Below are 12823 nucleotides of genomic sequence, written 5' to 3' on the forward strand. Positions count from 1 at the left end.
TGAAATATACACATTACAAGTAAATAAACTAGTGCACCATAGTTTTGACTTTTACGAGAAAATTTAAATTTATGCGGCGGTTTAATGCGCGTGAGATAATTAAATTCCACAGCCGACTGACTTCGTCATGGAGCATCCGAACGGGAGCTCTGTTTGGGAAACTGCAGGTCGTGTTCATTAACAAGAATTTGTTAGTGCGGTCTGTCGTACGCATTACATTGTTCTCTACAAAACACTACTTCAATGAAACAATGAAACTAACATTTATTCTTTCGAATAGGCTTTGCTTCAACTCCTTCGAAAAATGAAGACATTGACAATAACATAGTATACATTTAAGTATATATTTATATACAGCATTATTGGTCCTAATTTTCTCCATGTACTACTGCCAAATTTGTTATGTTGGTTCTATTGAGAAAAACCAGGCAAGAATGTGGATGGTTACGCTTTTAACGACAAATTTATAATTTTTTTTCTGTTAAAAATCTTTATTTGTTATTGGAAAACCAGCATCATACTAATTCCAGACATGTATAAATTCTTTATATATTCTGAAATATGACAAAAATAGCGGATAAATGTAAAATTACTTTATTTTAATATGATAAAGGCTATAATTACACATTAATATTTTTAGCAAATATTATACAATATTGTTAATGAATATTACAAGGTGATGATAAAACCAAAACATTTTTTTTTTCATTATATCACAGAATTTCTTTGAGTTTGACCACTAAACCTACGAAGTTTTTACAATATTTTTTAAAATATTATTGGTAGTAAACAATTATGACATTATTATAACACATAACTGCTATAGACCTTGCTTAAAATATTGTTATAAATTCGCTGTTCAGAGGTCAAATTAAATGATTTATCGCGTTATCTTTTGTGTCTAAACTAGGCCTGACCTGTCCTTTAAATTCTAGAAAGCCTATCTATTACACGGTGTTACTATGCAAACTATTTTGGTAAACCACATAACCAGCAAGTTGTGATGGTAATCGGTGTAAAAGCTTTAAAGGAGTAAATGTATAGCGTTGGGGGAGGCCTTTGCCTGGCTGTAGATATCCTACTTAAATAATGATGATGACGATAATTAAGGATGTTTCAAAGAGTATCTGAAAGAACATATTCGTTTATTACTGTGTGATTTCCACAAACCATAAAGGCCCAGAGATTTTGTCAACCAATTGCCTGACTCTACAAATTTAATTTGCTCTAGTATTCGAATATTTTTAACAACGACTGTAGCGTGTAGAATATCATAATTAAGTTGTGGCATTCCAGTTTTTCGCACAGTTATGAAAACAGGATTTTGATGCACTTCTAAAAGGACTTAATTGAGGGTTTATATTTCAAGCCTAAGACTGGCCTTCTGGGATCTTTATTAAATTAATTTTTATTGTTAGTGCGACTTGAGGTCTACATTTAAAATGAGGTGTAATGATGATATATGTATTGTTAATAGCACTAACAAATATAGAAGTTTAATTTGTCGCTTGACACACTACATGTATATGATCAATGTAGAAAATTGTTACATTCAATCAAATAAAAAATATCTTTATTGAAATGAGTATTTACACGCACTGGATAATCCTTATTTTAACATTATATATAGTAAGGTACCATTGTCTCGGAATTCTGATCTGTCGAGAAAAGCCGGCAAGAAACGTAACAGATGAAAGATACGTAACATTGTAATATCAATAATGCAAATCAGCAAGTTCCACTTTATGATCCCTGAAAATTATTGAATGTTATAATATATTATTTATTCATTAATATACTTTAAATTTTAGATTTAAAACTGAGAAAAGGAAAGTGTAAGATTTATGGTGGAACTTTGTATATGTATACAATTAAACCCATGAAGGATTTCTTTTACTTTTTGAAGTCGAAATAAAGGCGTTACGGGTTTCTTACATTTATCATGTGTCTATCAATCACTATTTCTTATTTTTTTCTCAGTCATGCACATTTCTCAGAGTGGTCTTCGTCGTGCTCCGGTCAGTTCTAGTATTCCCGTTGCTCCCGCTTTTTTATATAAGAATTTAAATTTTAACGCAAAAATAATATGTTATTAAATATATATTGAAAAGGAACCGTTAGATCGCTAAAAGAATCTCTATGTTTAAAATTATACAAATTGATAATAACAGTATTATCAGTGAGCAAAAAAAATTTGTTATTGTTTAAAAGATATTGATAAAAGACTTTCTATTTAAGACGAAGGCGCCAAACCAGATTATCCAGGGGAATTTATTTACAAAAACAGAAGCGGTTTTCGGTAGACGTTTAGCAATTTAACTTTTTCAATTTAAATCTCAGCGCAAGTTGAATCTGTAACATTAGGAGATCGATGCCTTTGTAAGAGAATGATACTAAAGATAAATGTGGTTTATAATTAATCTATATAATTAATGCATTGCTTGTTTAGGTACAGAGGAAAGTAATAAGAATACAATCACGTTCTTAATTAATTTACTGATGTTTTAAAGAGACTTGTGTGTAGTTTTTACTCAGTCATATGCTGGGCATGTATTGTGCAACTTAGTCAAAGTTACGGTAAGTCGCCGGAAGGCCGGTCATCAAGACGATCTTTAAGGGAAAACTTTGCCCTTCAATGAGCGTCTACCTGCTAATATGATGATTATTTTTTCGCTGCACAAATATATAATAGAAAGAGAAAGCGCTTATGTAACATAAAATACCGAGACATTTTTACAGAAATAGTCCGGAGTAATTATCTATTATGACGCTATATTAAGGAAGATACAATGAAGCGTCGGTTTCACAGCAACAATCTACAGTTAAAACAAATTACAGAATGATAACATGAGAAATAACAACGGAAACACCGCAGTGATTTATAAACTATTCGACGAATTTATTGCAGTGGGTTCGCGGTGAGCGGTGGACGGGTATAATTTGGAGCAACGAGGGAGCTACGCTTCGGTTTATTATATTCTGTGCTGCGGTAGCCTGGAATTCGAACCGTTCGATCTGCAATTTGAAATCTGTTTCCGGCAGTATATAATAAATTTGACTCCTTTGACCTTAAATTATTATATTAATATTCACGTTAATATAAACTAGGTCAGTAGTAATATTAATTATATCTATTTAAAATAAAAGACACTAGACATGTATCTGGCACTTTAACTTCGAATTTTATCGACTAGTTGCCAACCCACGAGTCCTAGCCGACGTTAAAATAATCGTCTCCTTGACAAACTATGGACTTGAGGAGCAACAGCTGAAGCGCAACAGGAACATAACTTATGCGTCACGCGACTGCAGGGACTTTCTATGATACCGTTCCCACAGGTGTATAAATAGCTTTGACAAGTACAAGTGAACACTGCATCTTCACTCATGACAAACTGCAAACACACGTTGTATGCTACAGAATCAGGCACTACACTTCTATTAATCCGCTTCGCTTCTGCCCTGGGTCCGTACAGTGAAGGCGATCCATACGATCGCCGAGGAGTCCTCGCTGCTATTCCAAGTCGCTTACACTTACTACACTCACACGTGTACAGTCTTTTACCTTCGTACTATCATCTTAGTCCAAAATGAATTCGTGAAACCTTCAGTTCTGCGAACTCAAAAGGATCAATCATTCGTTTACTTCGCCTAAGTGTGATTACTATATTCTTATTGAGATCGAGAATGTAATATTATATACAGAAACCGATATAAGAAATTATTTGTTCCCGTATGATTATGAATAGTAAAAATAATCTGATAACTATGTGCTTAGACAAGAGATTTTTTTTATATTTTATTTATGTTAACATTATTAATAATAGTCTGTAGTCTCACCAGTCTAACATTATATCTAACAAGTTAATTACAAATTATCACTATTACTACTATTATTGAACATAGCTGATTAAATAACAATATTTTCAAGGGATTGTTTCGAAGTATATTTAATTTCTCTATCCAAGACGTTTCAAGTGCTTTGCAGCACTCCAGGTCTCAGGTATAAATAGCTTTACCTACCCGTAACAATATTTTAAGCTATTTGGTTCGCATTAAGACCTTTTTGATAAATTTAAAAAGAAAAAAAAATATTAATGAATACATCAAAATGTCGAAACAAAATGTGGGGAAAAAAGCAATCGATTTACAATTTTCGGCTGCCACTAGCTATACATACCCACAACTATATATACATTCAGCAAAATCACGTACGATTCACTAAACTTATATCTATAGATTGAAATATTTTCCAAATTGTAAATAACTATACGAATAGCATACAAAAAATACGTAAAAAAACTTTGATTAAAAACTATGGAAAACGAGTCTCATATGCTAATAAAGAAAACCGGAAATTTATTTTTAATGTTGATGGATACGAATAGATTAGTCTTTTTGATTACTTTTTATTTATCATACAAGTTATCATATTACACATACTGACGATTCATCGTCATATCAGCGAATAGACGCTTACTGCAAGGCTTTGATCTCTCGCAAAGATTACTACAATAAATCAACATGGTAAGTAAAAAAAGGCTGCACAGAAATAAAATCGAAAATCGCACGCCCAAAAAAATTGTTTTAATGTTATATTTTTCATATTTTTATGGACTACAATTTTATGAACATTTCAAATAATATAAACTGAAAAGTCCCATGTGAATTACGTGCTCATTAATATAAACATCGCAACAAATGAAACATACACGAAGTCTACAAATGTTAACATAACGCTAAGCTATAACCTACACAAAGAGCTTTTAACGTAGAACTAACACTGCAAACTAACGTTATAAATAATACATACGACCTACTTAATACCAAGCCATTATACATAAAGCCTTTCGCGCGATAGAGCTGGAATAGAAAAGGGTCCGTGCTCTGAAATAAATGTATGGGGTAGGGGATATAATGCCACGATCGACCGATACCTTAAGACTTTATGAAGGGCAACTACGTAACAAATATTCGGTTAATTTTTGCACGTAATGTTGATTGTCTATATAAAAACAGTTTAGGCTATTATTTTCACACCTCCCATATGTTAAAAATATTTTTATATTACAGCAAAAGAACTAAACTCATGTCTTATGACCATTATATTCTGATAATTTTGTCACTCTTGGGATGACACCACACGGTCTCTATTAAAGATTTATGGTTTTTAATACCAAGATATATTTTCTAATATTTTTCACTGTTGGTCTCACCTATGTTATAATGGAATGAAAATATCTGACCTACTATTTAAGAGACATTTTCTAAAGTTTACACTACTACAAAAAAAAAGGGTTCCAGAGGTGTTATATTGAAGTAAAAGGTGTTAAGAAATAGTTGGAAATAGTGAAAGAAAATCTTATCTACTTAATGTACCTACATTATTTAACCGGGGTATAAAGATACCAAAGTCTAAAAATCTTAGATGTGAATCTTTTTAACACACACATAACTTAAAACAATTGCTCATTTGTGCTATAATATTCCTCATACTTTCCTGATAAGTCTACTCACAAAAAGATAACACTTGTGATCATCATTATGGTAGAAGTAACATAAGATTTATGATATACCTTTGTTTTACTGCAACCTTTGTGATAATTGACAAATGTATATACTCTCTGTTTTTAATATATGTGTCTTTAATTGAAAGGTTTGTACCACAATCTAACAGAAGCTTCAATTTAAACGGATCAATACAGAGTAACTGTATTAATTATATCAAAGAGGGACAGCCGCGTGCAGTACAATTGAATTTGTATCCCGTACCGAGCGCTATCTGTTCCATATTGACTTAATTCACTTTAATCACTCAACTTACTATTTATTCATTGTTAATTGCATTGAAATAAAGCAAGATCATTGTGACGACCTTTGAAGGAAACTTATACCTTGCAGTGGCCGTCTAACAGCTCATATGAATCAATTAAAGCAACCAGTTACTAAGAAATATAAAGTTTTACTGCAAAGAAATTATATACTGCATAGCGTTTAGTTGCGTAATTTCTCAACGAGTAATCTTTAGATTTTTGAAAAATAAAAACCTATAAGTTGACAACTGATGCTGAAAAGAAGGTCATGTGCGACAAGAACTTGCCAAATAATGGCAAAACTTGCATTAACTCGCAATAAGATGATGCAGTTTTTATTGTAGAAATTTTTATAGCCTCCGTTATCGGGGGCCTTTCTGTATCTCATATCCCGTTTAGAAACAAGAAACTTAGAATTTATAATTAATTATTTCACATTCTTCTTTTTATTTCTTTACTCCTCTTTCAGTCTTCTTAACACCATTCTTTCGCTATTCTAACACACTACACTTGATCTAACATACTCAACCATTTATTGTTTCCTCCTTTTCACCACCTTTCATCCTTCACCTCACTTCTCAAATGTTACAGGTATTGGGTTTCTTATCCTTTAATTTGTCATAATTTATTTAGTGCTTTCACCATTTCTACAAATTTAAAATTTTAAAAAATGTAGTAGAATTAGAAGTTCATTGTTTAATATAAGTTCTTACTGCTGAGCAGAACCATCGATTCGGGTCGCTTCTGCCAACAATTGATGACATTAAGTAAGAAGTTGATAGAAAATGTCCGAAATGAATCAATAGAAGGAATGTGGTCTTGCATGACGCTATCGCCAGATCACACATATTTATAGCTATTCAGCAAAAATTAAGACAGTTTGGCTGCATAATACAGATTTGCTTCAAATTTCCACCTATTTCGGTATCCTCATAATTCTTAACACCGTTCCTGATTAAAGGGAAAGGCCTGCCAAAACGAATTATTACATTTTAATCAGTCCCATGTACTGAAATATCTACATAAATCATAATTACTCCGCTTATAAGATAGCAAAGAGAAGAGAGCAAAAAAAATAATGTCTCGAATATTCAAATACCCCAACCTATTATATTAAGAAACAGATGTACAGCATTATAAATATATCTTCTAGAAGTAATATTTAAATTGTAGTAAACAAAAAAGAAAACAAAAAATTGTATCAAAAAAAGTAAAAGACTCTACTACACCTTAAAAGTAAAAATATATTGTAATGTTTACACTCAATAATAGATTATTCGTAGCAGAACAGGCTTTTTAAATATAATATATTGTATATAAATAAATAAATTTTTATGCCAAGGAAATAGTGAAAATCACCTTTTACGGATGTGTAAAAAAAATCTTCCGGATCTACGCAACGCTGCCATAATCAATGCAATAACAAATATAAAAACTACCTTTTGTAATACGCATATGAGAATAATTTTATGAATGTCATACAAGACTTCTTTGTTCTTATACCATTGAATGTACAACCAGCGCCCATTCTTTTGTTGTTCATATTCCTCGCTTTCGAAAGCGTTTCGTGTTATCCTCTGTAATCCTTACAGCCAAGTTTTGAGTAGCTTTTTGGTGCAGTTTTTTATCACCTGAATGCCCATTATTTAAACTATGCTAGGGTCTTTTGCTATCTTGTCATACTATCTCAAGACTTTTGTTACTTTACGATTTAACTCATGTGATGAAAATAATACATGAACGAAATGCGGCTGTGATTTTTAAAAACACTTATTATTTATGGAATCTATGTTCTACAGACATTAGCGTCCATACGTTTCCTTTTAGAATTAGAGTTAATATTTCCGTATTTTTATGCATAGGTATCTGCATATCATTGTGCTTTAATAAGCTAACTTTTAAAATATTTAATGTTTGTGCTCATTTCTCACGATAACTAGGATGTCTTTAAAAGATTTATCATTGAATGTTATTTGATGATCTTTAAATGTTATGTATAAGGATGAATACATTTTATACGGCTTATATTATCACCATTATTTCAACCATAGGATCTAATAGGAGAAGGTTCTATAGGCGAGAATAATGTCCAGCAGTGGACATTATTATATATTAATAATGTCCAATAGGATCGGCTGTAGTTTGCAGCTACTGTTAATAACTAAGGATAAAATCCAAGGATGAAAAAGACGCACTTTATGCCTGAAAACCTAAAAACGCCTTTGAAGGTGAGCATCAGAGTAAATCACAGTATGGAATAAAAAAGAAAATAATTAGAGAGATCATGGATCAACAATGATAATCAAATAAAATATATAAAAAAATCAGCAATGCTGCTTCTAGAGATGTTGGGTTACTTAACAAGAGCTAAGTAAAATTAGACAAATCCGAATTGCTTTCTAATGTTAATAATATACTTGAAGCGAATTATCGATGAAGCTTTAAACAATTTCTTAAAAACTTTACTGCTTCAATTAATATCACACATTGGCATCAAAACGTAGGCCTGAACCAAAGACCACCATAATGAACGGTTTTGTACTGACCGCATCCAGCGAGTTTCCGCAACCTTGACTAAATCGTCGGTTAGCCTTGTAAGGAAACTAACTACACTATTTCTACCGGTTCGTGATCACTACTCGAGAACCTTTCAGCCCAATGGAAGTCGGTTACATGAGCCCTTTGCCCCGCCCACAGTCACTTCAAACTAGCAATATTTCCAGATACGCCAAGAATCTTGGTTCTTCTGCAAATCTCCTCGTTTCTATCGTAGCGAACCTCCACTACACAGACACACTCTACTTTACTGACACAAACAAGCATACACGTACACTAAAACACACTAAGACATACACGTGCGCACACGTCAGAACCGGAACACCTAGAGAGGCGAAAGAGGCTGAAAACTAACGCGAGTCGAAACCATCATCCCGGCGTCGCAACATTAGCTGTCTCTTTGTTTTTGTGACATCTTATATAAAAGAAGAATTTGTTTTTATTTGTATTGTAAAACTAGCACAGAATTGTACGCTTCCATCACACATCATACATGGCCAATAAACATTTTTTGCTTTCATAAAAACAAACTATTCACCGAAGCTTATCTATTAGGACACAACTATATAAAAAATAATTTAAAAGGCTTTGCGTGAAGGTTACAATTTTTCACTGTCAACTCTATCGGGACCATCTATCAGGCGAATGGCTTTTGCATGCAGAGTAGCGATGGCATATTGAGATACCAAGTTGCACACCATAACACAATGTTTTCACATTTTTAATCTTTTAAAATTATTGTTGGCCTACAGGCTTTATGTCTGGACTAAAGAGTTTAATATCATAAAATTTATACTAAGTTAAATGTGATAAATTATATTATATTAACTATTTTTAAAACAGAGCGGACGGATACTCCATAAAGAACATGGTTTTTAATAAATTTTTAAATATATGTATATAAATTAAATATAATTTAATTTAATTAATTAAAATTAAATATATGTATATAATTATAATTTTTAAATACATGTCTTTTCATTTCTTAAAATCATTGAGTAGGCTATTATACAACTGTACTCCTTCAAACAATATTTTTTTCTTCCATCACAACACGTTCTTAGGGCCTTCCACTCCCTAACCGCGAACAGCGAGGACGAACCGAGGTTGGATCTGGATCCATTCTTGGATCGTGTGTGGTCCACGTTGCCGTCCCAAGCCTTACATACATACACAACACCAACCCTACACAGCTCTACTCATGTAGAGCGGTTTACTACATGCGAACGTCATCGTACAACTGGAATACGTCTGTCCAGCTTCAGTTTTATTTTTAAATTCACGGAACTTTCCGCTCCGTGAACTCAGTTCCGATGAAGCTATAAAAGCCTCCAGGCTAACAGCATCAACTTCAACCGAAACCAAGTATTGTTTTCTTTCCGTAATTTGTTTTGACATTAATTAATCGTCGTTAGTGTCTGTTTCTTAAATTATAACTATGCTGTGTTATTGTAAAACCTTTATTAGAATGTATAATATGTGTAATATTGCCTTAAGTTGAATATGTGCCTTATTTTTATATATTATATTCGATATAATAATGTTGTTGATGTGCAATATTGACAGTAATGTAGTGCTTTTTTTTTTTTAGGTTTTTTCCAATGAGTTTTGATAAATACCAATAGCCGATTCTAATATTTCAACAAGATATTCAAAATACGATTTAATTAATGAATTGTATGTAATGGATCGGACTTTGTATGGAATGCACTTTTATAACTTCCGTAAAGCCCCTAATATTAATTAAGTTTCTTTCTGACATGATTGATCGGTACTTTCCTTATTAAACTTTTCATCGGCCTATAATCGAAGGTATTTTTCTTGATTTGAATGTTATAGTGTCTGCTTGTTCACATTAATGGGTGTAAAGTTAGGTCTATTTTCGTTTTACTCGGAAAACATGTTTGTTAATGTAATCAAATTAATAACAATATATAGATCAAAAAGTTTTACACAAGAATAATATTTTATTAACCTGGGGGATTCTAAATATTTCTTTAATTTTCTAAAGCGATTTATAGCAAAAATATCCTATTATATTCTTCGAGTATGAATAGGCGAAATCTTTTGAAAGATTTATATTGTCTATTCAAAATGTTATTGGAATGAAATGTCAATATCTTTTTAGATTTCTGTTTATTTATTAAAGAATTTTTGTTACTCTTTTATCAACCGCAGTAATAATACCTCTGCTCTTCAATGCTTTTCATGTTAAGATAATTAGCACCCAGTGGATAGGCTTCCCCCATAAATTTCTAATAGGACAACTTAGAAGCGGCATGCATTCACTCTCTTTATTCTGAATTGTTGAACATATTGTTAGCCTTGCAAGATTGTTAAAATTACATAGAACTCACAGGTCGATGAATCGCGAACTAACAAACTTTATACCTAACCTTAAATTTAAATTAAAAACTAATTGCGTCTCCTCGCTCGTCGTCGGTGAGTTGCGTAGTCCTCGGTGCGTTGCCATTATCTCCGCCGCCGCCCGCCTTTACTTATCCCGGTGTTCCTTTTCTTTTTTGTATGTTCTTTTCGGTGGGTAGTCACTTTGTAGATGACTTGTTTGGATGCTCTCCCTGGTTTTTTTGGGAGGCGTCTTTTGATCTATTCCTGAATCGGTGCGTCTTAGTCCGGTCATTCTACGCTTTTTCATAGTCTGGTTCTTTTCTGGTATGTAATTGACCGCTTGGGCCACCAGATGGTTCCGGTGGTGAATGGCGTCTTGGAAGTATGTCCTTGTCGCCTCTTACAAGTACTCCGTTATAGTCGGGAGGTTTAAATCGGGCTGGATGCATGGCATTCATTCAGCGTCTCCCAATGACATAACGTAACAAGTTCGTCTGTTTATCTAGTTGGTGGGCGACGTGCGCTGCGCTTGCAAGCCGTGGTCGGTCTCCACTCTAGAACCTTAAGGCCTAAACAGACGGCTGTTCTGTGCCCTGTGTGGCTTACAACACGGTGATCTTTTGTTCCTTTTTTTATTTTTATAAATCCATTTACTTTACACGTTTACTTTAAAAAATTATGATTATACTAATGTAATTTTATAACCTTTTTTCGATCAATTATGGATTTTTGTTATTGTTTTCTTTAATCTTTTATTTTCTTCCTCTGAGGTTTATTGTACTGTGTGTGTCAGTGGGCAACGGATGATAGTTGGACGTCACTACCTCCTTCAATCGGTTACGAATCTCTTCATTATTGATTTGATCTTATAAAGAAACCACAAGCATAAATATCTATATTTGCATCTGATTTGTTTGAAGTTATGCTGTTAGCCGATCTAGGCTTTGTGCAACTTCATCGAAATTGAGTCTGCGGAAAAAGGAGATCGAACGCTGGGTGATTTTACCTCAGTTACAACGAATACACGTGTAGGGACAATACTCGTTTAGGTGTATAGTATAGTGTAAATTGTACGAAGCGAGGACTACTCGGTGGTTGGGGGTGACACGGGCCTCTCCAGTTCGCCTTCGCTTGAACGCGGGTTAGGAGGAATATCTATATATTTATATATCATTCAATATTAATACAGTAGACGAGGTTCCCATGTATTAAATACAGAAAGAATCTTCATTTTAATGAGACATCTATCGAAGTTGCTGATCATCTTATCTGGATCATTAGGATACGTGTACATTCTTCACTACTGCAATAATTAAACCAATACAACTTTATTTAATACCAATTTAACATATACCACACCATCGCTTTGTACGTTTTAAATCAGTCCCTGTATTGGTTTCAGAACAGATTGGATTCGAGCTAGCGGTTGCGCCGTAAATTTAATAATCGCGCTATCTCCCTCGCTCCGTGTGGCTCTGGATTATGCGGTTTATCGTTCACTAGGGGCTTAGAGGGTTCGCAACAATTTCACATACCAGAACAATTGTAGTTAACACCGCACTATATATTAGTAAAACAAAACAAGTAAAACGCAACCGTTTATAAAATGTTACGCATTTTTAAACCCTTCAACTATGTAGATATTACAAAACTAAAAGTTTGCAGGCGTACAGTACAATGTGAATGTGCTTTAATTTCAGCTGCTAACTTTAGCTGCTGCAAAATATTCATGCGAAAATATTTCAAAGGCGGACAGGAAACTGACGAACTTTCAACGACTACTGGCGAATTTAAATTCCAGAATTTACGTTCATATTATATATAAACGAGAAGTTATGTTGTCTGTGTTCCATTGCTAATATAAGTCATTCTTACCTTCAAATCTCTCGTACACTTTAAAAAGGTGTACGTGTAGCTCATTTGTAAGGATTTTTTTTTAATCTTTAGACCTTGTCTATAATTTTAATACGGTACGCCCTCTCCATAAACAATTAATAACGTAATTTAGATATACATAGTAAAATTAGTCTTTTTACTTTACATACTCTTTTCTAAATTCCATATTCAAATTCGAAAAATCTTAAATTAAGCACATTCAATTCTTA

At 33.0% G+C, this 12823-nt stretch overlaps 1 protein-coding gene across 1 annotated transcript in view; it reads left to right on the top strand.

The window, feature by feature from the left end:
• LOC137932334 (thrombospondin type-1 domain-containing protein 7A-like) overlaps positions 1-12823 on the top strand; it is a 78272-nt gene that overhangs the window by 28778 nt on the left and 36671 nt on the right. The gene's annotated exons all lie outside the window — the stretch shown is intronic.

Source organism: Battus philenor, unplaced genomic scaffold (assembly GCF_028537555.1).
Source record: "Battus philenor isolate CCGP_79_NKW_IND1 unplaced genomic scaffold, ilBatPhil1.0.hap1 SCAF_9, whole genome shotgun sequence".
Taxonomy (NCBI): domain Eukaryota; kingdom Metazoa; phylum Arthropoda; class Insecta; order Lepidoptera; family Papilionidae; genus Battus; species Battus philenor.